The sequence below is a fragment of the Elaeis guineensis genome, chromosome 5 (genome assembly GCF_000442705.2).
Source record: "Elaeis guineensis isolate ETL-2024a chromosome 5, EG11, whole genome shotgun sequence".
Taxonomy (NCBI): Eukaryota; Viridiplantae; Streptophyta; class Magnoliopsida; order Arecales; family Arecaceae; genus Elaeis; species Elaeis guineensis.
This window is the reverse complement of record NC_025997.2, coordinates 114,317,148-114,343,531: the sequence shown is the minus strand read 5'-3', so window position 1 is coordinate 114,343,531 and position 26,384 is coordinate 114,317,148. Positions and strand designations below refer to the sequence as shown.

The following is a 26,384-nucleotide window of genomic DNA, read 5'->3' as shown; positions in this document are numbered from 1 at the left end:
CTCTTTTTCCAAAATCAACAATTTCAGTAATCTTTCTCCTTTCAAATCGAAATCTCTATTTCTAGCTGAAATCTTCTTGATTTCATACTAAAAATATTACCTTCTCCAACCTCTTTCTCTCTCTATTCTTTCTGTTTTAATTAAAAAAATTAAAATGGCTGCAAAGAGAGACATGTGGCTAAAGCTTGGAATACAAAATAAAATAAGGAAACAACTTGCCACTTGTCAAACACATGGAAGACCAGTAATTAATCAATTTCTTAAGAATTCTTTTAAAATCAAAATTTTAGAACATTTGGGACCCACTTTGACTTGCTATTTTTCAGTAAATGAGTCAACTCACCTAAATTTTGAGTCGGCTCACCACAACCTGCCGCACACACACAAATATATATATATATATATATATATATATATATATATATATATATATATATATATATATATATATATATACCTAAAGTATCTTGCTAAATATCAGCTCATTCTACTTTAAATAGTCATCAAAATTCAACTTCAATGTCACTATTATCACTTCAATCTTTGAATCAATTTTTTTCTTAAGTATCAATAAATTTATACTTCATTAACGCTAATCAATTAAGAGTCTAATACTCAAGTGTATTATGAATGAAATACTGTACCATAAATATAGATGAATGCTAAATGTGAATGCAAGCTTCATTGTCACCACATTCATGCTTCAGGATGTCACATTTTTTTCCTCCTTAAAAAGAATTTCATCCCAAAATTTTGTTACCATTAATTTGGAGTAGATTTGGATATTTGCTTTTCATTTCATCTTCTCTTTCCTATGTAACTTTCTTCATACTGTGGTTCTGCCATAAGACTTTAACTAATGATATAACTCGAGAACCCAACTGTTTTTCTTCTCTACTCAAGATCTGTACTAGTTCTTCTGGGTAAGATAAATTTTCTTTTAATTCAACTAATCTGGACTATAGAACATGTGATGGATCTTAAATATATTTTCGTAGCATTGAAATGTGAAACACATTATGAATTTGAAAAAGTTTCGATGGTAGTGCCAAACTTTACGCCACTGATCCGATACGCTCTATAATCTCATATGGTCCAATATATCTTGGACTCAACTTTTTGCATTTTTCAAATCATAATATACCTTTCCAAGAAGAAACTTTAAGGAATATCTTATCACCCACATTGAAAACCACATCTCTATATTTTGGATCTGCATAACTTTTCTGCCAATCTTGTGCTGCCTTCAATCTTTCTCTAATTAATCTGACCTGATCAGCTGTAATCTGTATTATTTCTGGATCTAAGAGTTTTCTTTTTCCTTCTTCATTCTAACACATTAAAGTTTTATATTTTCTACCATATAAAGCTTCATATGATGCCATACCTATACTGGAGTGACGGTTGTTGTTGCATGCAAGCTCCATTAGTGGTAAATATTCATCCCAGCTATCTGAAAACTCTATAACACATGCTCATAGCATATCCTCCAAAGTTTAAAAAGTTATTTCTGACTACCCATCTGTCTGTGGATGAAAAGTAGTATAAAAATTTAATTTGGTACCCAAAGCCTTCTGCAAACCCGACCAAAATTGTAATGTGAATCTAGGATCCGTGGTAGATACAATAGAAATAGGAACCCCATGTCTGCTAATAATCTCATCAATATATATCTTTGCCAATCTATCTAGTGTGAAAGTCATCTTAATAGAAAGAAAGTGAACTAACTTAGTTAATCTGTCAATAATCATCCATATTGCATCATTATCCTTCCTTATTTTTGGAAGATCTGAAATAAAGTCTATGGTGATGTAGTCCCACTTCCACTCAGGAATAGGAAGTGACTGTAATTTTTCAGTTGGGCCTTGATGTTCTACCTTAATCTACTGGCACATCAAATATCTCGACACATATTCAACTATCTCTCTCTTCATACTGTTCTATGAATAACTTTGCTTGATAGTTCGATGTATTTTAGTGCTTTCTGGATGCATAACATAAGCTGAACAGTGAGTCTCTTTCATTATCTATCTCTTAAGATCCCTTTCCTTTGAAACACATACAATATTTTCATACATTAGAGTACCATCTTTTCTATCTATAAAATCTATTCGAGATCCATTCTGAACAGCATCTATAATTTTCACTAATTGAGGATCTTAAGTTTGAGCTTTATGTACCTCCTCAACCAAAATAGGTCCAATCCAAAAATTAGCTAACAAAGCTCTGAAATCTCTCATTGACAATTCAGCATCCAGTGCCCTCAACTTTACCATCAATGGCAAATACATGGCCTTAATATGAGACAAAGTGGACTTTCGGCTCAACACATCTGCTACCACGTTAGCCTTTTCAGGATGATAATCAATTGTGCAATCATAATCTTTGATAAACAATATCCACCTTCATTGGCTAAGATTCAGCTCTTTCTGGGTTAATATATACTTCAAACTTTTATAATCTGAGAATATCTGACACTTCTCCCCATATAGATAATATCTCCATATCTTAAGAGCAAATACAACCGTAGTAAGCTCTAAATTATGAGTAGGATAATTCAACTCATGTGGTCTAAGCTGTCGAGAAGCATAAATAATTACCTTTCTATGCTGCATCAATACACAATCTAAACTTTGTGGAAAGCATCACTGTATATCACATAATCTCCATCACTAGAAAAAAAAGTAAGTACGGAGCTGTGGTCAATCATCTCTTCAATTCATCAAAATTTTTCTGACATTCAGCAGTCTACTCAAACTTAACATTCTTTCTAAGCAATTTTATTATTGGGGATGCAATGATTGAGAAATTTTCAACAAACCTTCGATAATAATCTGTCAAACTCAGAAAACTTCTCATTTTTGTTGAACTGGTGGGCGGCTCCCAATTCACAATGGCACCAATTTTCTATGGATCAACCAACATACCCTCTACCAAAATCACATGGTCAAGAAAAATCATTTTGTCCAACCATAATTCACTCTTGCTCAACTTAGCATACAACTGTTTCTCTCGAAGTATCTGTAAAACAATTCTCAAGTGTTCTCTATGTTCTGCTTCATCTCTAGAGTATATTAGTATATCATCAATAAAGACAACCACAAATCTATCTTAATACTGCTAAAACATTCGATTCATCAAATCCATAAAAGATGTCAAGGTATTTGTCAAATCAAATGGCATTACTAAAAATTCATAATAGCCATACCTAGTTTGAAAAGCTATCTTTGATACATCTTCTTTTCTAATTTTAAGCTAATGGTATCTTGATCTGAGATCTATTTTTGAAAATATTTTAACCCCTTGGAGATAATCAAACAGATCACCAATACATGGCAGCGGATAATTATTCCAAATGGTTACCTTATTAAGCTGTCGATAATCAATACACGATCTCATGATGCCATCCTTCTTCTTAACAAATAACACTGAAGCTCTCCAAGGTGAAATACTCGGCTTGATAAATCTCTTGTCCAATAACTCTTGCAACTATATCTTGAGCTCTCTTAGTTCTATCAGAGCCATTCTGTATGGTGCATTGAAAATTGGTCTGGTATCTGGAATCAAATTAATGCCAAACTCAATCCCTCTATCTGGTGGTAATCCTGAAAATTCTTCTGAAAAAATATCTGAAAATTTGCAAACCATTGGAATGTCTGCTAGTTTCAGCTTGCTTGTCTCTGTATTGACTACACATGCTAGATAAGCTTCACATCCTTTTCTGAGTAATTTACTAGCTATCAAGGCTGAAACCACATATGAAGGAAGTACATGACGTTCATCTGAGAAACACACCTCACTGCCCTCTAGGGTCTGAAAAACCACTTTCTTTCTAAAATAATCTACCCTTGCTCGATGTGTAGATAACCAATCTATGCAAAAAATAACATCAAATTCATTCATATCTAAAGGAATTAAATCTACTACTAATTCATACTCACCCACTCTAACCAAACAACTCCTATATATCTAATCTGCAACAAATGACTCTCCCATTGGCACGGATACCATCAGACTATAGTCTAATAAACTCAAACTTTTATTAGCATGTACAAAAAATGTAGGTGATAGATATGAGTGCGTGGATCCAGGGTCAATTAATATATATGCATCATGATCAAATATAGATAACATACCTGTCACCACATCAGGAGTAGCTTGTGCCTCCAGCCTAATCATAGCAAACACCCTTGCTTCAACTCTTGATCTGTCTGGCATAGCATTTTGTTTACTAGTACTAGTTCCCACCTGATTTGCTTGTGCATTAGTCATATAATTACCACCCTTAGCTTGGAATCCTTGGGAGCATTTAGCTTTGGTGGAAGACCCCTAGCTTGAGCATTTCTAAGGCAATCCTTCCTTTGATGCCCCATTTATCCACACCTATAACATCCTCTAAATTTTTTTCTACACTCTCCAAAATGAAACTTTCCACAATTAGCACACTGAAAAAACTTGGCTTGATGAAGTAGCAACTGGACCGGCACTCCTATTAGAGCTATCCTGATTCTCCCTTTCTACTGTCACTTTACTTCTTGCTGACCGTGACACAAATCTTCATTCTATCCTCTTCTATTTCAGACTGGTAAGAGCAAAAGAATCCACACCTGACTCCACTGATGCTCTAAAATTTTGATTGGACTGCCCAAAAATACTAACCTTCTTTGATGGCTGACTTCCCCCTGCACTTACGGAGAAACTCTATGCACTTCTCTTACCCATTTTCTACCTACGACTATAAAATTCTTTTTCAATCTCTTCCATCCTAATGGCTCCTGCAATCAACTCTGTAAAACTATCATAATTATGTATTTTTGTTTTTGCCTTGATCTCAATGTGCAACCCATCTTGGAACAATCAGTATTTTTCTTTTTCATATTCTATAAATATTGGAGTCAAGTGAGATAATTCAGTAAACTTGGCTTTATAGTCAACTACTATTATTTTCTTCTATATTAAATTATGAAATTCTTTTCTTTTCTAATCTTGATATACCGTGGAATAATACTGTTGATAAAATTTCTTTCTAAAATCATTATAGAATATAACAAAATCCTACAGCTGCCTATTGACATAGAATCTCCATCAGTGTTGGGCTCAATTTTCTAGTAGAAAAGTAGCAATGCTCAACTTTTGTTCATTGATACTCTTCATCAATGTGAACATCCTTTCTATCCTCTGAAACCAATTCTCTATCTGTATTGGATCTATAGCATCCTAAAATTTTGTTATCTCCAATTTTCTAGTCCTTTCATAATTTCTTTCTCTATTTATATTTTGAGACTGAAAATTATGAGCAAAAGTCATGGTAATAGCAACAGCTTGAGTAATCATGCCTATTAATTCTTGTAATCTAGGAATAGATGTCTATGTCTGTACTGGAAGTGCCGATGCTGATGTAATGGATGAAGAATCATACATATGATCGTATAATTGTGAATCCTCTATCTCCACCCTCGGGGCAGAAGATGAGGCACAAAATGATGTCCTATGAGGTTGGCCATCTCTATCAACTCCTCTTAGTCTACCCTGACCTCGATCTCTACCCCTACCAAAGGCCCGCCCTAGGCCTCTATCACCCATTGGTAATTGTTCTCCATCAGGTCCTGATCTTATTTGTACTATCTTCCTACAAAATATAATTGAAATAATCAAATTTGCTAACCTCAAAGATGATTTTACTAACAACCAAATATTGAAACATAAAGGTACACTATTACCTTTCAAATTTTTCTTAAAAATATTTTTGTTGATAGAAAACACCATTAAAATGGAATTAGAAGCAATTGAAAACATCTTAAGCAAATAAAATATGAATTGGAGACAAATCTCATGCAAAAAAAGTCACTTGAAAAAATTGAGTCGACTCAAGATGAATTAGAGTCGACTTCGATATATTTTGAAAGCTGGTATACATGACTGGCACGGCATCAAGTCAACTCAAAATCAAATCGAGTCGACTCTACCATAGAAAATAGAGAACCAATTTCTACGGCCTGAGATCGAGTCGACTCGAAGAGGAAATGAGTCGACTCCAAAAGAAATCGAGCTAGCTCGATCTCAGAGGACAAAAAAAATAAAAAGCCATATTCTACCGACTAAGAATCGAGTCGACTCATCAACCAATCGAGTCAACTCGAAGACCACTCATCTCTTTTTTAAGTTAATTAGCTAGGCAATACAATTTGCACTTGATTATGCTACACATATGCCCATGCCATCTACTATCTTTACTTTGATACCAATAATGATCGCACCCCACTCCTTTAACTGGGCAAGGGTATAATAGTTGAAAAGAATTTTATCAGTACCTTATGCCATGGTTCATAAGTTACTAATAAATCCTATTCATCTACCATATCCTGCTACAGTTCAAATTATACATAATTCACAAATCAGCTCAATATAATTCAAAACACACTTTAAGCTTTTATTTTTCATTTCATAGCTGTATACAAGTGGCTTTAAAGTATAATATATTAACATTTTATGGATTAACAATTCAAAATATACAACACCTCCCAAAATATTCTTTCCAATAGCTAACATAGCCAAAACGTTCCTCTCACCAGCTAACATATCCAAAAATATGCTCTTCACTTTAGTCGACATGACCAACCCCCTTCTAATATAGATGCTGATGCTCTACTTTCTATGCCTGGCTAAAGTGCTCCAAATCTGCAATAAAAAGAAGTGAGGAAGAATGAGACCTAAGTTCCAGTGAATGGATAATCCATCTAACAGTAGAAAACCAAAAAAAATCAGTTTTAATACTTATCATAACATATAACTTACACTGTTAATATACTTTCAAAATTTTTATATGCTAAACAAGAATAAAACCATGTAGTAAATCATTTTGCTTAAAGAAAATACTGCTGAGCTACTGCCGACTACACCACTCTCATGGAAAGCCGATACATAGCAACTTATACTACTAAGCCCCACTGGACATGCTGAATTTATGCTATTTTTCTACTGTTTGTGGTATCGGCTGTTTTTCTACTGTATGTATCGTTGATACTGTAGCACACCCTATAGGTTGTTCACTCCTATAGGTAGTTTTTTCAAAATAATGCTCAATAGATTTTTCAAATACTGATAAGTAGATTCAAAAATATTTTTACATCAAAAATACTATGCTGTCCAAATCGGTTACACATACACATACATATACTTGAACAACATTTCAAATAAGAATCACTTTCTATTTTCATGCTTTCATATATATATAGAAGTAGTAGAATAATAAAAATCTAGCTTTCTTCTTCAAAATTAATCTCTTTCATAGCAAAATATGGTAAAAAAAATATCAAGATTAGATAGAAATATTCACTCACCTTTAAATAGCCACTACACCATCTTAGTGCTTGATTCACCCAAAGTACCTCTTGAGCCCTCTTCCTCTCCTATAAAATTGGTATACACTTATTAATGCACTGCTTACATGATATATAAACATAAGAATGCATGCTTTTGCTTTTTATGCATATTCTTTAGCCCTACTAATCTTACTTTTGTTCTACTCCATTAATCCTAGTTTAGGATTTGTTAAACTTCAATATAAACTAATGAATTCCTAGCAATTCAAGTGTTTTTTTATTTTTCATAATTTATCCCAAGTTCAGCTAATACAAATTTCAATTCATTTGGTAAAATATTTCAGACTGATTTCATTAAAATTAGTAGCAGAATTTCATCCTCCAATTCAAGTTTAAATCCCTAATTTGATTTACCAAAAACTCAAATCTGATAGGAATTATTTAAGGTTTAATTTAAATCTAGTTTAAGGATTAAAATCTTTATCTCAAGTGGTTAAAATCCTGCTGAAATCACACAAGTTTCTCTCTTTTTTCAAAATCAGCAATTTCAGCAATCTCTCTTTCAAATCGAAATCCTCATTTCTAGCTGAATTCTTCTTGATTTGTAGCTGAAAATATTATCTTCTCCAGCCCCTTTCTCTCTCTATTCTTTCTATTTTAATTAAAAAATTAAAATAACTACAAAGAGAGACATGTGGCTAAAGCTTGGAATACAAAATAAAATAAGAAAGCAACTTACCACTTGTCAAACATATGGAAGACCAGTAATTAATGGATATGCTGAGGTGGTGCTAAAAGAGTTTTCAACTTTTTCTTTATAAAATAAAACTGTTGAATCAACCTCTTAAGAATTCCTTTTAAATCAAAGCTTGAGAATATTTAGGACCCACCTTGACTTGCTATTTTCCTACAGATGAGTCGACTCATCTAAATTTTGAGTCTGCTCATCACAATATGCCACACATATATACATACCTAAAGTATCTTGCTAAATATCAGCTCATTCTACTTTAAATAGTCATCCAAATTCAACTTCAATATCACTATTGTTACTTCAATCTCTTAATAAATTTTTTCATTAAGTATCAATAAATTTATACTTCATTAATACTAATCAATTAAGAGTCTAATGCTCAAGTGTATTATGAATGAAATATTGTGCCATAAATATAGATAAATGCTAAATATGAATGCAAACTTCATTGTCACCATATTCACGATTTAGGATGTCACAATTTTGTCCTCTCAATAAATTAGTATTTTTTTCATAAAATGAATCCCATAAAGTTCTATCATCCTTTGTAAGATACAAATTGAATACCACCATCTAAGATGATACAGGTGTCACAACTTTCGTTATATTTAGAAAATTGGCTTACCAGCTCATTCATATAGTATCTATTAATCTTGTATTAGATTCAAGATCCGACATATTTGCCCTTCCACTAGTTATGAAAAAGATTCTTGATTGTACATATATCTTCTAAGTCATGTTTGATTCGTAGAACCTTAATGATAATTCTTTAAATTTTAAAATAATAAAAATTTATGATAAGAATGGCCTTGGTTTGATAGATCCTCATCATAATTCTGATGCTGGATCTTCATTGGTTCAAAATTTAGAAGAAGTTATTATCTTAACCCCAGATAGGGAAGTTCAAATTAAACTTTTTCAGAAAGTCCTACTGCAAAAGCACCATCGCCCATAGCTCAATAACATTTCATATTTTTTTATTATTATCCTACTACTCTCTAAATAATAAATTTAAATAAATTTTTCATGCCCTATTTAGAGATCCATCTTTACCACCAGCTATTAAGAGATATTGTGTAGGGTAATTTATGGACAGTCATTATCTTACTATTTTCATCTTTTTTTACAAGTTTGAGGAGATGGGCAACTTTGTGATCTAACATTTATTTTTTTCTATTTTGCAGCTCAAGCAAAGACCATCCAACTTTTAAAGAATAAGAATGTTGTTATTTGTTGTAAATATTCATGCATTTTAAAATATTTTTGTTTGATCTCAAAAGAATATGTCTTTTTAACATTTATCATCAATATTACAGTATTTTTAAATGTATTTCGCTTTAAGTCTTATTGCAAAGCGCGGGTTACCTGCTAGTTCTTTATTAAAGATTGGGTACTCAAAGGTACCTTGCTAGATTTACAATCAAAATAGTTAAAATGATGAAATACTTTCTTAATATAATATAGTTGGTCAAAATTATTTTACTATCTTGTCAAGTAACTTTTATGCCTAAAATCACATCCACTTGACCCATATCTTTAATATCAAAACTTTGTTTTAACAAAGGTTTGATTTCTTCAATACTTTTTAAATTTAAACCAAATATAAATAGATCATCTACATAAAGTGTTAGAACTACACAAACTCCATATTACTACCTCAACTCTAATTTGTATAAAATCTTATCATCCTCTAATCCACATCTAGTTGCTTCTCGATGTCATAGCCTTAACTCCAATTCGTGTAAAATCATATCCTCCAATCCATAGCTAGTTACTCAAATTGATCTAGCAATTTTTGAGATGCTTCTTTAGAAGAGTCCCATTGAGCAATATATCCTTGATCATTGCTTCACTATATCATAACACTCCCTTGTACCTATTGAAGTTTTATGATTTCATGCATGCATGATTTTGCAAAAAGAATATGCAGCGGAATTTAAAATTTTTTCAGATTAAATCTAATTTAATCTAAGCATGCATAAGATCATATCTTCAAACCATAACGAGAATCATCATATATGAGATAAGATTCAGATACAAAAATTAAATAGAAAAAAATAAATAAAAATATATCTGGATATGGATCAATCTTCAACGCGAACAAATGATCATGGATGTCCTTTGAAGGTCCCTTCTAGTCGCACAAGTGTCTGACTTTTACAGGTATCCACATGAGACTCTGATCTTATCAGAAGCCTTTTGATCTCACCGGAGTGCTAGCTCCCTTACAGAGATCGTATCTTGATGGTTAAAAATCTTTTTTTCTCTTAAGACACTCTTAGAGAATAAGAAGATGTAAGAGGATCTTGATCTCTATGCTAGAGATCATGAGAAGAACTATTTCTTCTCTTTTCTTCCTAAAATCCATGCACCAAATCTTTATAATAGAGATGTAAAAATTTTATCCAACTTTTGGACAAAAGAAGGAGAAGACAACCATGTCTAAATATGAACAAGAGGGAGAGAAGATGATGTCCTAACAACCAACAATTGGTTGTTGCAAGAAAGAAGAGATAGGAACCATAACAAATCTCACGCTAAGAAGCATCACGCCATTCTCCTCTCTCCTTGATTTTTTTCTCCATGCACAAGCCTCCTTTTTGGCATCCCAACCTAATGCTAATCACCTCTTAAACTGTCCAAGGGGTGGAGTTTAAATAGAGAAGGGATAGAGACCAAGTTTGGATAGGAATCAAGAGTTCAAAATGTCTAGGACTCGATTTTTTTTGTGATGCCCAACCAAACTCAAATTCACCCAGATTTTTCACCATGATTAGGGGGATATTTCTTCTTTCTTACACATTCGAAAGGAGGAGAAAAAGTGGCATTTAAATTGGTTTGGGGTGTGGGCTTTTATGGCGCACAAAACTAGTTTGAAGTTGGACTCCTTTTAGTGCAAGAAAAGAAAGAGTTTTAAACCCATGGGACTCTTGATTTAAACTCAAATTAAATCTGAATGAATCCTAATCAAATTAGGATCAGATTAAACTCAAAAAGATGAAAATCAAAATCTAATTTGAAGCCTAATTAATTTAGATTAAATATCTCCTAATTGGAGGAGGAATCCTAGTCCTATTGTATTCTTTTTTGGTACTGAATTTTAATCCTAATCCAATTAGGATTTGGTGCAGCATGAAAATGAAGATTTCTAGGCCAATTAGGAATACATACATCCTAGTCTAATTAAGAATTAGATTAAACCCAAATTCTAATTCAATTGAGACTAATAATTCAATGCTTTTGGGGTTATCCTATAACCCTATAGGATTGATCAAATCAATCCCAAAATGAGTCAAATTAAATCCAATCAAATTGGACTTGATACAAGCTCTATTGCTCAATTAAATTGAGCCCATTAACAATCCTATTGCTAATTAATCCTTCTATAACTCACTAACTCTTTAGTAAGTTATATAATGCAATATTTGCATTAGATCGATTATCAATCAAATTGATAATCAATTCCTATTACGATTCATAATCATAATTTAACCATCTGATCAGTCAAAAGTCTCTTTTATGTGTGACTCTATAGATTTTATTCTGTCTTGTAGTGAGATATATTATGATCTCTATCACAATATCATTGAAATACTTTTCAATAGATTGAAATAATTTCAACTCAGCCCACCAAAGATATTAATCATCAAGATGATCCTTGTGAGTCTAACAATCCACCAGTGACATCTAGCAGTATGTAGTAGCAATCCAGCAAAATAAAATATGAATCTTTAGGTATAGTTAGTGCATGATACAGTCTCTCTATCGTTAGTCCCGACCAGATGGCAGATCATGGATGAATCGTCAAACCTCAACATCGGTCATATGATAGATTCAATCAGCTTAAGTCCATATGTGAATCTATGAAAACCTTTTTTATCAATCACAATGCTATGGCCATAGACTTAAGGACTCAACCTCTTAAATTCTATAGGACTACTCCCTTCTGTTAAGATCGATAGATCTCATTTTGATGCACACCTCACTCCTATAGTGGATCAACTGTCGCTAACATCCACTACAAGGGCTCTTTGAGACCTATGTTGATGTGTCAGTCAAACTCCAGCAGCCTCACTGCAAGCAGTAGTGTCATCTCAGGTCAAAGGACCAGTCATACAACTGCAGCATTAAGAAAGTCACTAACGAGTGAGCAGACAACCATGTGACTTCTCGTGTTGGTCACACTCAGTGCTAGTTATTCTGTAACAACCACCTGCACTCTCGCTCCAGTATCTTTACACTGCAGACTTGAGATCTATCTGTCCGAAGAAAGTGATCTGTGCACTGATCTATTCGGATCAATCACCATCCTCATGATGATCCTATAACCAGGGGCAATTTAAAAATTAAGCATCAATGACACATGCCTCAAATTTTCAACTCTTTGAGAATATGTGTCATCATCTTGTTAATTCTTGGATGATTATTAGACACATAAACATGAATGATAATATAACTGTCTAATAAGTATAAAATCATATCCCAGAGATATAAAATATGTCAGTCAAGATTGACTTCTAGGACATACATCCAACAATCTCCCACTTGCATTAAAGCCAATCTGCCATGTACCAAGCCCTATCTTCACAAGATAAGCTTTTAGTCTTATGTTGGCTAAGTAACCTATCAGTGGATCATCCACATCACATGTGAAGTTTGCTCTCTGCATCTCTATATATTTCTACTTGAGGCAGTTGCATGTTCCGCTGCTCTATGTGCTTGATATCTAGTGAGACCTAGGCTCCTTAGCAAAGACTATGGTGCCATTATCTTTGCAGTGTAATGTCACGGCATCTAATGGCATGACAATCAATTCTATAACTAATATTAAAACTAGAATATATCCTACACATCCATAGTGTACTCAGTTTTTATCGATCGATTATTTGAAATCCTTCCAAAAATATCGACATAGGAACACACCCATGATGTAGATATTCTACGATCAATATTAGATATAAAATTTGAATTGATGTATCCTTCCACTCCTAGCTTTGATCCTTTTTCAAATTAAGAGCATATCCTTAGTACTTCTCAAGAGCTTAAGGATATTTTCACAGCAATCCAGCACTCTCGGCCTGGATACAACTGATATCTACTTGTGACATTCACAGTATAATCAATTCAAGTACTACATGGCATAGACTATGCCCGAGAGGATAGCAGACCCCTCTTTGAGATTTCTATGTTGAACTCTTTCAGCATTCAATCATGTACTTTATCTGTGAAAACATAAGCATCCAATTGCATCTATCTCTATAAATCTTTAGGATGCTCGCTTTATATCTTTTATGGAGAAATCTATATTCAACCAAATTTTCACCAATGTCAGTTTTGGATACTCCCACTGATCCTTTTGAAAATCATAATTTTTTTTTTCTGATCAAACAACTTGATCATGTCATCAAATGACTTGTTCCAACTTCAAGATTATTATAGACTTTGTGATCACCTATCACAAGAAGTAAAATTCATAAGCTATTCCATATAGAAATCTTCAAAAGATCTCTACTTAAAAAAATTATTTCACATCCTTTTTTGGAGTCAATGTCTCACATCGCCTCGTTCTAGGTTCTGAAATCATCTCTATGCTCCCATCTCCTATGAGAAATGATTTTCTCTACATCATCTATTAAGTATACCCGAGTATCTTTTGAGAGGATTGGAGATCCTACTATGTGTACGAGGTGGAGGAAGAATATACATCTACTGGCTCATGATGAATAGGTTCTTAAGGTCCTAAAGCTCGTTGCTCTTCAGAGACACTCTCTTTGAGCTTAACTTTCCTCCCACTACTTCATCTTGGTAAAATAATTTTTTCAAGAAGATAGCATGTCGAGTCACAATCACATTGTGATCCTTTCAGAAAGTAGTATCCCAAACTCTTTTTAGGATGAGCTTTATAGATCTATCCTCTAACATATCCAAGTACTGTGCAAAATACAAGCTGGACATCCTTAAATCTTAGAATAATCAAGATTCAGTTCTCACCATGTCATATCTCATACGGTGATGCAGGAACATATTTAGAGAGAATCTAATTTCATAGAAATAAAGTATATCCTTAAAGAAATAAAATAAATCAGTGAATTTTATTATGGATCAGATCATATCTCATATAGTCCCATGACTCTTCTTATCTCATTGAGCTGAGATGTACTAAGAGCAGTTCAATATGAAACTATGCCATTTTAAGAGACAACTGAAAAAAAAAAAATTCAATGGTATTACATCCTCAATCCGATCAAAGTATCTATAGAAATTTTTTAATTTATTTCTCTACTTACATTTAAATTCTTTGAACCTTTCAAAAATTTCAGATTTGTATCTCATATACAAAGTAGAGACAACTCTTTGGTTAGCACATCACATGAGCTACACACATCAAATATGTACAAGGATAAGTATCTCAGTGGTCTTTTTCTTCTTGTCCCATAAGAGTAGCTTGGTCGTATTTTTTTAAAGAGATGATGCACAAACTAGATTTGACTCAACAGTCAATGAGTCCAAATCCATATTTTTTCAGTTTGTTAATCATTTTTTCTCCAATACGACTTAACTATAGGTTCCACATATACTTTAAATTTTATCTCAATTCTAGATCTCTCAGATCTAATGGCATTCACTAATTGCTCAATTAAGTTCACATATACATCACCATGCAAATGATAGAGACCATCTCTAAGAACTAAATCCAAACGATGATCGCAAAGGACAAATACCCATGGCTGCAGCAACAACTGTTGCCTTATAGCCAATTCAAGGGTTACTTCTTCTGCTCTCGATCTTTTCATCAACTCTACACTAGAGTCCATAACTCAATTGAAAGAAGAGAAAATCGTAAGGACAGTATTGAGCAATCTTGACATACCTACTCTAGGTGCGTATTTCTTTAGGCTCTCCAGGTATTTATCTCTGAACTTTTTCAAGGTTTCTTTGTTATCAACACTTTGACCAATTTAGATCAGGTGACATGATGATCTTTCATGTGGTAATTTATAATAAACTACCCATATAAGCTAATCAGGAATCGCAGGATCAAATCCATAAGCAATTCTTTGTGCATGATTATGTCGAGCCTTTTGAGCTCCTTAATGTCCTTGATCATTATCAAATAACGATCGTAGATTGATTGCCTATCACGCATCACATACGCTGTATGACTCTGATCACCTCACAATACTTGTAGATGAATCAACATATCGTAGGCAGTGAACATATGCTCATGCATAGCACCTATCTTAATTGTCATTGTCCATCCACTCATCAAGTATAGTTCGTTGACTATGGGTTGGACGAACCATTAACAATAGAATAATCTGATAGAGAATATTACTTAATTTTTTAAATTAAAAATAATTCTTAGATTTGTGAGCCAGTCTATATACTCAATTTTGATTAATTGATTGATATCTAAGATTCAAGCTAGAGGGTTGGAAGCTGACACAATGAACAGCAGAGAGCAAAGATTCTAATTGAATGTTTGTACTTATTTTTTGATTTGCTCTAGAAACTTTTAGATGCAAAAAGAGACTCTCACTATTTTATCAGATCTCCCACACTTTTTAGGTGAAGAAACAAAAATTCTGATGTGACAATTAGATTTCTAGTGGGTGTCGCATCCCACCAATATCATGTACCTCACCTAACAGTTATTGGTAACACGAATAAATACCGATACGTGGATAACTACTTATCCAGATGCTTCTCTAAGCATGTTGCAGCCACTTGATCTCTAAGTCATGTGGACTCACCTAACAGTTATTGTCCGCACTCCTTAATTAAGCCAGACCCACCATTCACAAGCAGGCACAAAATCGTTATTGGGTCCCTCACTTAACAATTATTGGGCCCAACCCCATCTTTACCCCACAGTAATTTTTTGCTAATAAAGTAGTTACATATTTTCGATGCAATTGAACCACTATAACCAGTCGAGAACAATCAACGTCGGTAGCACGCCCGTATATCTAAATGGTAGAAGACCTTAGACTTAATATTTTATGAAAAGATTTGAGTTTAGATCTCATCTAATCAATCATCATATAACTAATGTAATTGGCATGGGATTAATCAAACCACCAAGCAACCATAATTGATACTCAATCTTCCAAATTGGCCAGATAAGTGAAGATTAGTAGAGGTCCCCCCGTTGCTTTTCTTAGACACCAATAAATTGATCAGATAAGCGAACGAAATCAATTAAATAATCATCTTTCAATTACTTGCCTTAGACACCAATTGGACAATTGATCCGAATAGATCAGCTTAGGTGAATCAGACTCGAGCCATAGAACCGAATTAGGTCCTTAAGTTAATTGATTTTACATATGGGTATCAATCGATTCGATCCATAATAATTGAAGGATCTTAAGCTCTATTAACCTCACCCTAATTAATACTTGACTCGATTTGATCAACTGTTAAATCGATTTAGACCCAATATGATCAAATCAAAAACTTTTTTATGTAATTCAATTACAAGACGTAACTTGATCTATCCATAACCAATCCCTCATGCGCAAACACTAATTTCAGATCTTAAATCAAAATTTTCAGATCTAAATTCTTTGCATAAAGAGTAAATTTTGATCTCAAAATAATTTCAGATTATGCATACAAATATGTATCATAAACAAGTTCAGGTCATAGAAATAAATTTTAGCCCTAAACTTACTTTCATATATCATATATATGAATCAAAATAGATCTCAAAACTCCTTTTCTAAATAACAAAATATATATCACATATATGCTGAAAAAATTAGATCTAAAATTCAATCTAATTGAAAATTTTAATATCGTTCTAAGACAACCATACAGCATAACAAGTTATGTCCGGGCAACCTTATGTCAGAACAACATCAAAATCTTTCAGATCTAAAATTTTTTTCTACAGATTTCAAATCTAAATCTAAATCTCATGCATATGATGTGGCTCTGATACCACTGTTGAAAGTTTATGGTTTTATGCATGCATGATTTTGTAAAAAGAGTATGTAGTGAAATTTAAAATTTTTTCAGATTAAATCTAATTTAATCTAAGTATGCACAAGATCATATCTTCAAACCATAATCAGAATCATCATATGTGAGATAAGATTCAAATATAAAAATTAAATAGAGAAAAATAAATAAAAATATACCTGGACATGGATCAATCTTCAATGTGAACAGATGATCATGGATGTCCTTTGAAAATCCTTTCTAGCCACACAAGCGCCCGATCTTTACGAGTATCCATACGAGACTTTGATCTGATCATAAATCTTTTGATCTCATCGAGGTGCTAGCTCCCTTGCAAAGATCACATCTTGATAGTTAAAAATTTTCTTTTCTCCTAAGACACTCTTAGAGAACAAGAAGATGTAGAAAGATCTTGATCTCTAAGCTAGAGATCATGAGAAGAACCTTTTCTTCTCTTTTCTTCCTAAAATCCATGTACCAAATCTCTATAATAGAGATGTAAGAATTTTATCCAAATTTTGGATAAAAGAAGGAGGAGACAATCATGTCTAAACATGGCAAGAGGGAGAGAAGATGATGTCCTAACAACCAACAATTGGTTGTTGCAAGAAAGAAGAGATAGAAACCATAACAAACCTCACGCCCAGAAGCATCACGCCGTCCTCCTCTCTCCTTGATTTTTTCTCCACGCACAAGCCTCCTTTTTGGCATCCCAACCTGATGCTAATCACCTCTAAAACCATCCAAGGGGTGGAGTTTAAATAGGGAAGGGATAGAGACCAAGTTTGGATAGGAATCAAGAGTCCAAAACATCTAGGACTCTTGATTTTTTTTGTGACGCCCAAAAAAACTCAAATTTGCCTGGATTTTTCATGATGATTAAGAGGATATTTTTTCTTTCTTACACATTCAAAAGGAGGAGAAAAAGTGGCATTTAAATTGGTTTGGGGTGTGGGCTTTTATGGTGCACAAAACTGGTTTGAAGTTGGACTCCTTTTGGTGCAAGAAAAGGAAGAGTTTTAAACCCATGGGACTCTTGATTTAAACTCAAATTAAATCGAAATGAATCCTAATCAAATTAGGATCAGATTAGACTCAAAAAGATGAGAATTAAAATCTGATTTGGAGTCCAATTAATTTAGATTAGATGTCTCCTAATTGGAGGAGGAATCTTAGTCCTATTGTATTCTTCCTTGGTGCTGAATTTTAATCCTAATCCAATTAGAATTTGATGCAGTATGAAAATGAAGATTTCTAGTCTAATTAGGAATACATACATCCTAGTCTAATTAAGAATTGGATCAAATCCAAATCTTAATTCAATTGAGATTAATAATTCAATCCTTTTGGGGTGTCCTATAACCCTATAGGGTTGATCAAATTAATCTCAAAATGAGTCAAATTAAATCCAATCAAATTGGACTTGATACAAGCTCCATTACTCAATCAAATTGAGTCCATTAGTAATCTTATTGTTAATTAATCCTTCTATAACTCACTAACTCTTTAGTAAATTATATAATACAACATTTGCATTGGATCGATTATCAATCAAATTGATAATCAATTCTTGTTACGATTCATAATCGTAATTCAACCATCTGATCAGTCAAAAATCTCTTTTATGTGTGATCCTATATATTCTATTCTGTCTTATAGTGAGATATATTGTGATCTCTATCACAATATCATTAAAATATTTTTCAATAGATTGGAATAATTTCAACTCAGCCCATCAAGGATCATTGATCATCAAGATGATCTTTGTGAGTCTCACAACTACCAGTGACACCAACAGTATGTAGTGACAATCCAGTAGAATAAAATATGAACCTATAATTACAGTTAGTACATGATACAGTCTCTTTATCATGAGTTTCGATCAGATGGCAGGTCATGGATGAATCGTCAAATCTCAACATCGAGCATATGATAGATTCAATCAGCTTGAGTCCATATGTGATTCTATGAAAACTCTTTTCATCAATCATAATGCTATGGTCGAGACTTAAGGATCCAGCCTCTTAAATCCCATAAGACTACTCCCTTCTACTAGGGTCGATAGATCCCATCTTGATGCACATCTCACTCCTACAGTGAACCAACTACCGCCAAAATCCACTACAAGAGTATCTTGAGATCCATTTTGATGTGTCAGTCAAACTCCAGCAGTCTCACTACGAGCAGTAGTGTCATCTCAGGTCAAAAGATCAATCATACAACTACAGCATCGAGAAAGTCACTAATAAATGAGCAGACATCCATGTGATTTTTCGTGTTGGTCACGTTCAGTGCTAGTTATTCTGTAATAACCACCTGCACTTTCACTCTAGTGTCTCTATACTGCAGACTCGAAACCTATCTATCCGAAGAAAGTGATTCATGTACTGATCTATCCGGATCAATCACCATCCCCATGATGATCCTATGACCAGGAGCAATTTAAGAATTAAGCATCAATGACACATGCCTCAAATTCTCAACTCTTTGAGAATATGTGTCATCATCTTATTGTGGGAAAAATTCAGTGTAGGGATAAAATGATAATTTTAGAATTTTTTTAAAATCATTATTTTACAGTAAAAATTATTAATTAATCTAATTAATTAATAAGAATTTACTCTATACTAGGATCTAAATATGATATATAGCATGCATGCATTTAAATTTGAAATTCGAATTTGAACAGTAAACACTTTACTGTAACGTGTTCAGAACATATTACCTTTGTGCGGGTAGTAAATCGCCGCAATCTGATCACCGTCGGGAGAGTCTGATCATCGTGATACAGTCACACAGTATGTCTGACCTCTACGGATCGTCCACACGAAGCTTTCGATCTGATCGACTCCTTACGAGTGCTAGCTCGTTGTAGAGTCCTTTCAACAGCCGATGCTGATCGAACTCCTTCGATCGATGTCTGTCGATTCTTTGGATGCTCTAGATCATCAGCAAACATGCTTGAGAGGATGTTGAAGATCTCTATAAAATTTGGTGGGCTCACGACACTCGTAGCTCACCTTCTCACTTCCCGAACTCCAGGCTGAAATCCTGAAGAACTCACTGAAACCCTGCGCACACTTTTTCTTGCTTTTCTTTCTTTTTCTCTCGGAAGGATATAGACCTTCACCTTGCACACAAGGATTTCTAACGCCCATATTTTCTTTTCAAAATTTTTTTTGCACACGCCCCACTCTTCTCCTCCTTTTAAAACAATGTCAAACGTCTTATCCACGTGAGAGGATAAAGATGAGTAATTGCATATTTGAATTCAAATCAAATTTTGAATTCAAATGGAAACTAATTAATCCCTATCCACTAAGGACGTGAGAAGAGGAGAGCGTGGCTTAATTTGTGCATGAGTGATTTTATGAGAAATATTTTCTCGTGTAATAAATGGAGGGCTAAAAGAGGATAAGGTCAAGGCGCTAAGATTGGTTGCTCATTCAAATTCAAACTTTGTTTTGAATTTGAATGGCCAACCAATCATCCTTATCTACTCATTTGGCGCATTAAAGTAGGGCGTGAGGAGGGCTTGGTGTGAGGAAAAATTTATGAGAACTTCCTTCTCGTGAATTCAAATGGGCGCAGTGGAAGTGAGGTGGCGCAGGGAGAATGGGTCAAGGTGGTTTCATTATTTAAACCAACCTAATTGAACCAAATAAGTTAGGCCCAATTAGACTAATTTAAACCCAACTTAATTAAGCTTAATTAGGCTCAATAAAATCTTAATCAAATTAGGAATTGATTAAGCCCAATCCCTGATCAAATCAAGGACCAAACCATCTCGACGATTAGGTCAACTCTTAACCTAATCGGGTCAAACCCAACTGAATCCAATTCAATTGGATCTGATCCAAAAATAATTACTCAATCAAATTGAGTTAATTAGCGATCAAATCACTAATTAAACTTCTCATAAATATTGAGTCCAAATCTGATGGATAATCGGGCATCAAAATTCATCGATATATAACCCTGATCGAAGAGTCCCAAACCAGTGGGACTCTTGATCCCGGTACCCAAAATGTGTGGGACTCGTGATCAGAGAATCCTGATTCTCAATTACAGAGTTCCAAACACGTAGGACTCATAGTCCATGAGCATTAGGACTTTTCATCAGCCAACAGATCAGATAGGAATCTCTAATGTGTGTGACCCCGCAGGTTCGAACCTAAGCTGGTAGCACAGGAATCAATTTCTGTACTAATCGAAGTGACCATCTAGCAATGGTACCTGACGACCGGATAGGTCGAACAGTCACAATTGCAACACTCAAAACCTACGTGAATATGGTTACTGTATAATTTATTTTTTTGACCTCTGTGTTTAGGACGACTCAGGATTAAACTGTCAACCCTGATTAGATCATTCGAACCATGCTCAACTCAAACAGTCCTGTGACTCCTCACAAAGACTACCCTGACCAAGATTTTGCTAAATTAAAATATGACTGTACACAGCTCTTGAACTGGAGTGGTCAATCCCATCTTGACACACGCACCGACAAGTCAAGTACTTGACTACACCCAGCAGCCTTCCGTTACTGAATTAAAAATTCAGGTAGTCCAGTGCCTAAGTGCAGTGAGTTGCTTGCAAGTCACCGTGGCGGTCTCAGATCGGAGGAACATTTATATTCATATTCCATCAGAGCAAATCTTGACAGCAGAAATAGCTCTAGAGTCGGTCACGTTCAGTGCAGATGTACCCTTACATCTCACCTGTATGCCATAACAGTGTCTCCACACTCATTGGTTAAGAGGACAACCAACCTATATGGCACACAATGACCTATGCTTGATAAACGTTGTCATCCTTAATAACAACGTATCATTTGATCGCGAACAGATTTAAGGACTAAACGATAAATCCTCCTTTGTCGAGTCTAAATAGTCTTAAGGACTTCACCACAACATAGGAGTTCATTAGAAGATGAAATATTTTATGATGAAAAATACTAAAATAATTTTTATTAATTCATAATTCATGTACATATACAAAAATGAGCACAACCGTCAACAGGCTGATGATTGATTTTGAGACACTATTCCCAACAATCTCTCACTTGTTCTAAAGCCAATCGGTGAAGTATCTAATACCCATCTTCGACTTGTAGTCGTCGAACTCCTTCACCGCAATGGCTTTAGTGAATGGGTCGGTCAGATTCTCCTTTCCATCGATCTTCAGAAGGTCGACGTCACCTCGATCCATAATTTTCTGGATGAGATGGTAGCAGCACAGAATATGTTTCGTCCGCTGGTGTGCCTTAGATTCCTTCGCCTGAGCAATGGCTCCAGAGCTGTCACAGTACAGCAAAACTGGACCAACAAGGGAGGGTGCTACTCCGAGCTTGGTGATAAATTTTTTCAGCCACACCGCTTCTTTGGCAGCATCTGATGCAGCGACATACTCTACCTCGCAAACTGAATCAGCCACTGTGTGTTGCTTAGAACTCTTCCAGCAGATAGCCCCATCATTAAGGGTAAAAATAAATCCCGACACATTTTTGCTGTCATCATGATCAGACTGAAAATTAGAGTCTGTAAACCCTATAAGTCTCAAGTCCGATTCACCATAAACAAGCCACTGGTCCTTAGTATTTCTTAAATACTTCAGGATGGTTTTAACAACCTTCCAGTGATTCTCTCTTGGATCAGATTGGTATCTACTCACTACCCCTAGTGAGTATGCCACATCTGATCGTGTACATGTCATGGCGTACATGATAGATCCCACTGCCGAAGCATATGGAATCCTACCCATACGCTCTCTCTCTTGAGGTGTTGTCGGACAATCCCTCTTCGAGAGAGAAATTCCATGGCCTATCGGTAGATAGCCTTTCTTGAAATTCTCCATGCTGAACCTCTTCAGCATAGTATCTATGTACGTAGACTGGGATAAACCAAGCAACCTTTTAGATCTATCTCTATAGATCCTCATCCCTAGGATGTAGGAAGCTTCTCCCAAATTCTTCATGGAGAACTGTGACGACAGCCAAATCTTTATTCTCTGTAATGCAGGGATATCATTTTCGATTAAGAGAATATCATCCACATACAATACAAGAAATATCACTACTGGACCATTAGCTCACTTATAAATGCAGGGCTCTTCTCCGTTCTTAATGAAGCCATACGTCTTGATCGTCCTATCAAAACGTATGTTCCAACTCCGGGATGCCTGCTTAAGTCCATAAATAGACCTCTGTAGTCTGCACACCTTAGACTCATCAGTGGATGTGAATCCTTCAGGTTGTATCATATACACCTCTTCATCCAACTCTCCATTTAAGAAAGTTGTCTTCACATCCATCTGCCAGATTTCATAGTCTAGATGGACAACTATCGTAAACATAATCTGAATGGATTTAAGCATTACCACAAGAGAAAACGTCTCGTCATAGTCTATACCATAATGTTGACGATATTCCTTGGCAACCAGACAGGCTTTATAGATTTCCACCTTTCCGTCTGCGTCCCTCTTCCTCTTGAAGACCCACTTACACCCTATGGGTTTTACTCCTTCGGGTGGGTCAACCAATGTCCACACATCGTTGACCTTCATGGACTCCATTTCGGATTTCATAGCCTCTAGCCATTTCTCAGAGTCGGATCTCTGCATTGCATCTATGTAGGTGATCGGATCCTCATCATTTTCATCAAGTTTGATAGGATCGTCGTCCCGGATCAAGAAACCATAGTATCTATCCGGTTGACGTGGTACTCTACCAGATCGCCTTAAGGGTGCTTGAACAATGGGCTCCAGATCTGATCTAATCAAATCCAATTCAGATTCAGCAACTTGTGTCAATTTTTTTCACCTGTCGAACTTCATCAAGTTCGACCTTAGAGGCAACAGTCCCTTCACCAAGGAACTCTTTTTTCAAAAAGATTGCCTTAAGGCTGACAAATACCTTTTGCTCATCAGCCAGGTAGAAATAATATCCTTTGATCTCTTTTGGGTATCCTATAAAATTATACTTGTCAGACCTAGGTCCTAGCTTGTCCGTAATTAAACGTTTAACATAAGCCGGATACCCTCAAACCCTAAGGTGCGAGAGTACTGGCTTACATCCTATCCATATCTCATATGGCATTTTGGTTACAGACTTACTCGAAACTGTATTTAGAAGGTAACAAGCTGATTCGAGCGCATATCCCCGAGGGAGATCGGCAGACCAGCAAACCCCATCATAGATCGAACCATGTCCAACAAGGTCCGATTCCTCCTTTCAGATACACCATTATGCTGTGGTGTTCCAAGAGGAGTCTATTGAGAGAGAATCTCATTCTTTCTAAAATATGTCAGAAACTCATTGGAAAGGTATTCACCTCCTCGATCAGATCGAAGAGTTTTAATACACTTTCCAGTTTATTTTTCTACCTCATTTCGGAATAGTTTGAACATTTCAAACGACTCTGACTTATGCTTCATTAAATAGACATACCCATACCTCGATAGGTCGTCTGTGAAGGTTATGAAGTAGAAATATCCATCTCTTGCACTTGTGCTCATGGGTCCACATACATCAGAATGTACCAGACCCAAGAGTTCACTGGCTCGCTCACCTTTTTCAGTAAAAGGTGACTTGGTCATTTTACCAAGAAGACAGGACTCACAGGTTGGAAGTGATTCACAATCACCTACTTCAAGAATTTCTTCTTGAGCCAACCTGTTCATCTTGTTCTTATTGATATGACCTAGCCTACAGTGCCAAAGGTAGACTTCTGACACATTATCTATTCTAGAGCGTTTATCGGAGGTTTGAACCATATTAACAGGTTGTGATAGAAAGTAAATTTCATTATAAAGTTGTCCAATAAATATTGTAACACCATTCAAAATGATATTGCAAATGTTTCTTTTTATTAAAAATTGATAACCGTTCATGGTCAAAAGGCCTACAGAAATAATATTTAATAAAAAACTTGGACAATATTGACATTCACTCAGAATTATATTTCGAGAATTGATTACAAGGTTCATGATTTCTAATGCTAAAACTGAAACTTTGCTTCCATCTCCAACGTTCAGGAACCTCTCGCCTTCATCAAATCTCCTACTGACCTGCAGACCCTGCATCGAATTGCAAATATGATAAGAGCTTTCGGTATCCAATACCCAGGCAGTAGTATCACAAATGAAAAAGTTGCAAGGTGTTATCATATAAGTACCTTGCTTCTTCTTTGACCTGTTCGGGTCCAGTAAGGCAATGTATAGAGGACAGTTTCTCTTCCAGTGCCCCTGCTTCTTGCAAAAGAAGCACTCCATCTGGCTCTGGTCGGGCTTGCGCTTCTTGGTCTGACCCTGTGCAGACGTCCCAGCATGCAGCTGCACCTTCTTATTCTTCTTCTTCTTGTTCTTCTTCCCTTTCTTAAAGGGTCGACGACCAGAAGAAGACCCTCCCACAATATTCACCGACTCCTTATGGAGCTGGTGATCCTTCTCAAAGTTCTGCAGCAACCTCAACAAGCCGTGGTAGTTCACTGCAGGCTTTGTCATTCGAAAATGAGTAAGGAAGGGAAGGAAGGACTTAGGCAGAGAATTAAGGATCGCATCCTTACCAAGCTGCTCGTGCAGGGAAAAATCCAGTTTACTTAGGCGCTCAATCATTTCAATCATGTACAGTACTTGATCAGTGACTGAGGCTCCATCCCTCATCCGAACATTGAAAAATGGCACAACTAGTTTTGTGCCTTTCAACATCGTCAGGCGTGCCAAAAGAGTCGTTCAACATTTAAAGCATCTTCTGTGGCTGGGCGTTCTCGAACCTGCGACTAAACTCATCATTCATTGCTGCCAGCATTATGCACCAGATGTTGGTGCGGTCGTTGAGCCACTTCTGGTAAGTGTCTCAGACCATCCCTCTAGCATTCAGGGCTGGCTTCTCAGGTGCCGGATTCGTTACTACATAAAGGATCCACTCATGCTCAAGGATGATTTTTAATTTTCGATACCAGCTATCGAAATTAGATCCCATGAGCTTTTCATTATCTAATAATGACCGGAGCGATAGGGTAGTGGCCATAGCTGCATAAAAGAAAATCAGACCTATATTAGTATATAAATTATTAATACTAAAGACTTGGACTTTAGTCTAAAGTTTCTCCCAGTATTTTTATGAATTGGTAGCCTCAACCTCCAATTCGAAAAATTACTTCAATTCCTTAGTGGGTACTAGAATCCACACAGACTACACACGAGCCCAACTTTGGTTGGTCAACCCATGTGCATCTATGGGTAGGTTCATAACTAGTTGTTTCTCTAAACAACTTCTAGTAATTAATTTTGTCCCAGAACCTAATCAGTAGGCTTTGGCCTCCACTGAAAAAATCTGGTTT

The 26,384-nt window shown here is 35.3% G+C and overlaps 1 long non-coding RNA gene across 1 annotated transcript; it reads right to left on the bottom strand.

The window, feature by feature from the left end:
* Positions 1-6,426: 6,426 nt before the first annotated feature.
* On the bottom strand, positions 6,427-17,824 carry LOC140857851 (uncharacterized). The gene is made up of 4 exons (XR_012141250.1): positions 17,680-17,824; positions 17,223-17,373; positions 7,341-7,409; positions 6,427-6,678 (listed from the first exon to the last, which is right to left on the bottom strand). It is a non-coding gene; the product is annotated as an uncharacterized lncRNA (long non-coding RNA).
* Between the last annotated feature and the right edge of the window lie 8,560 nt (positions 17,825-26,384).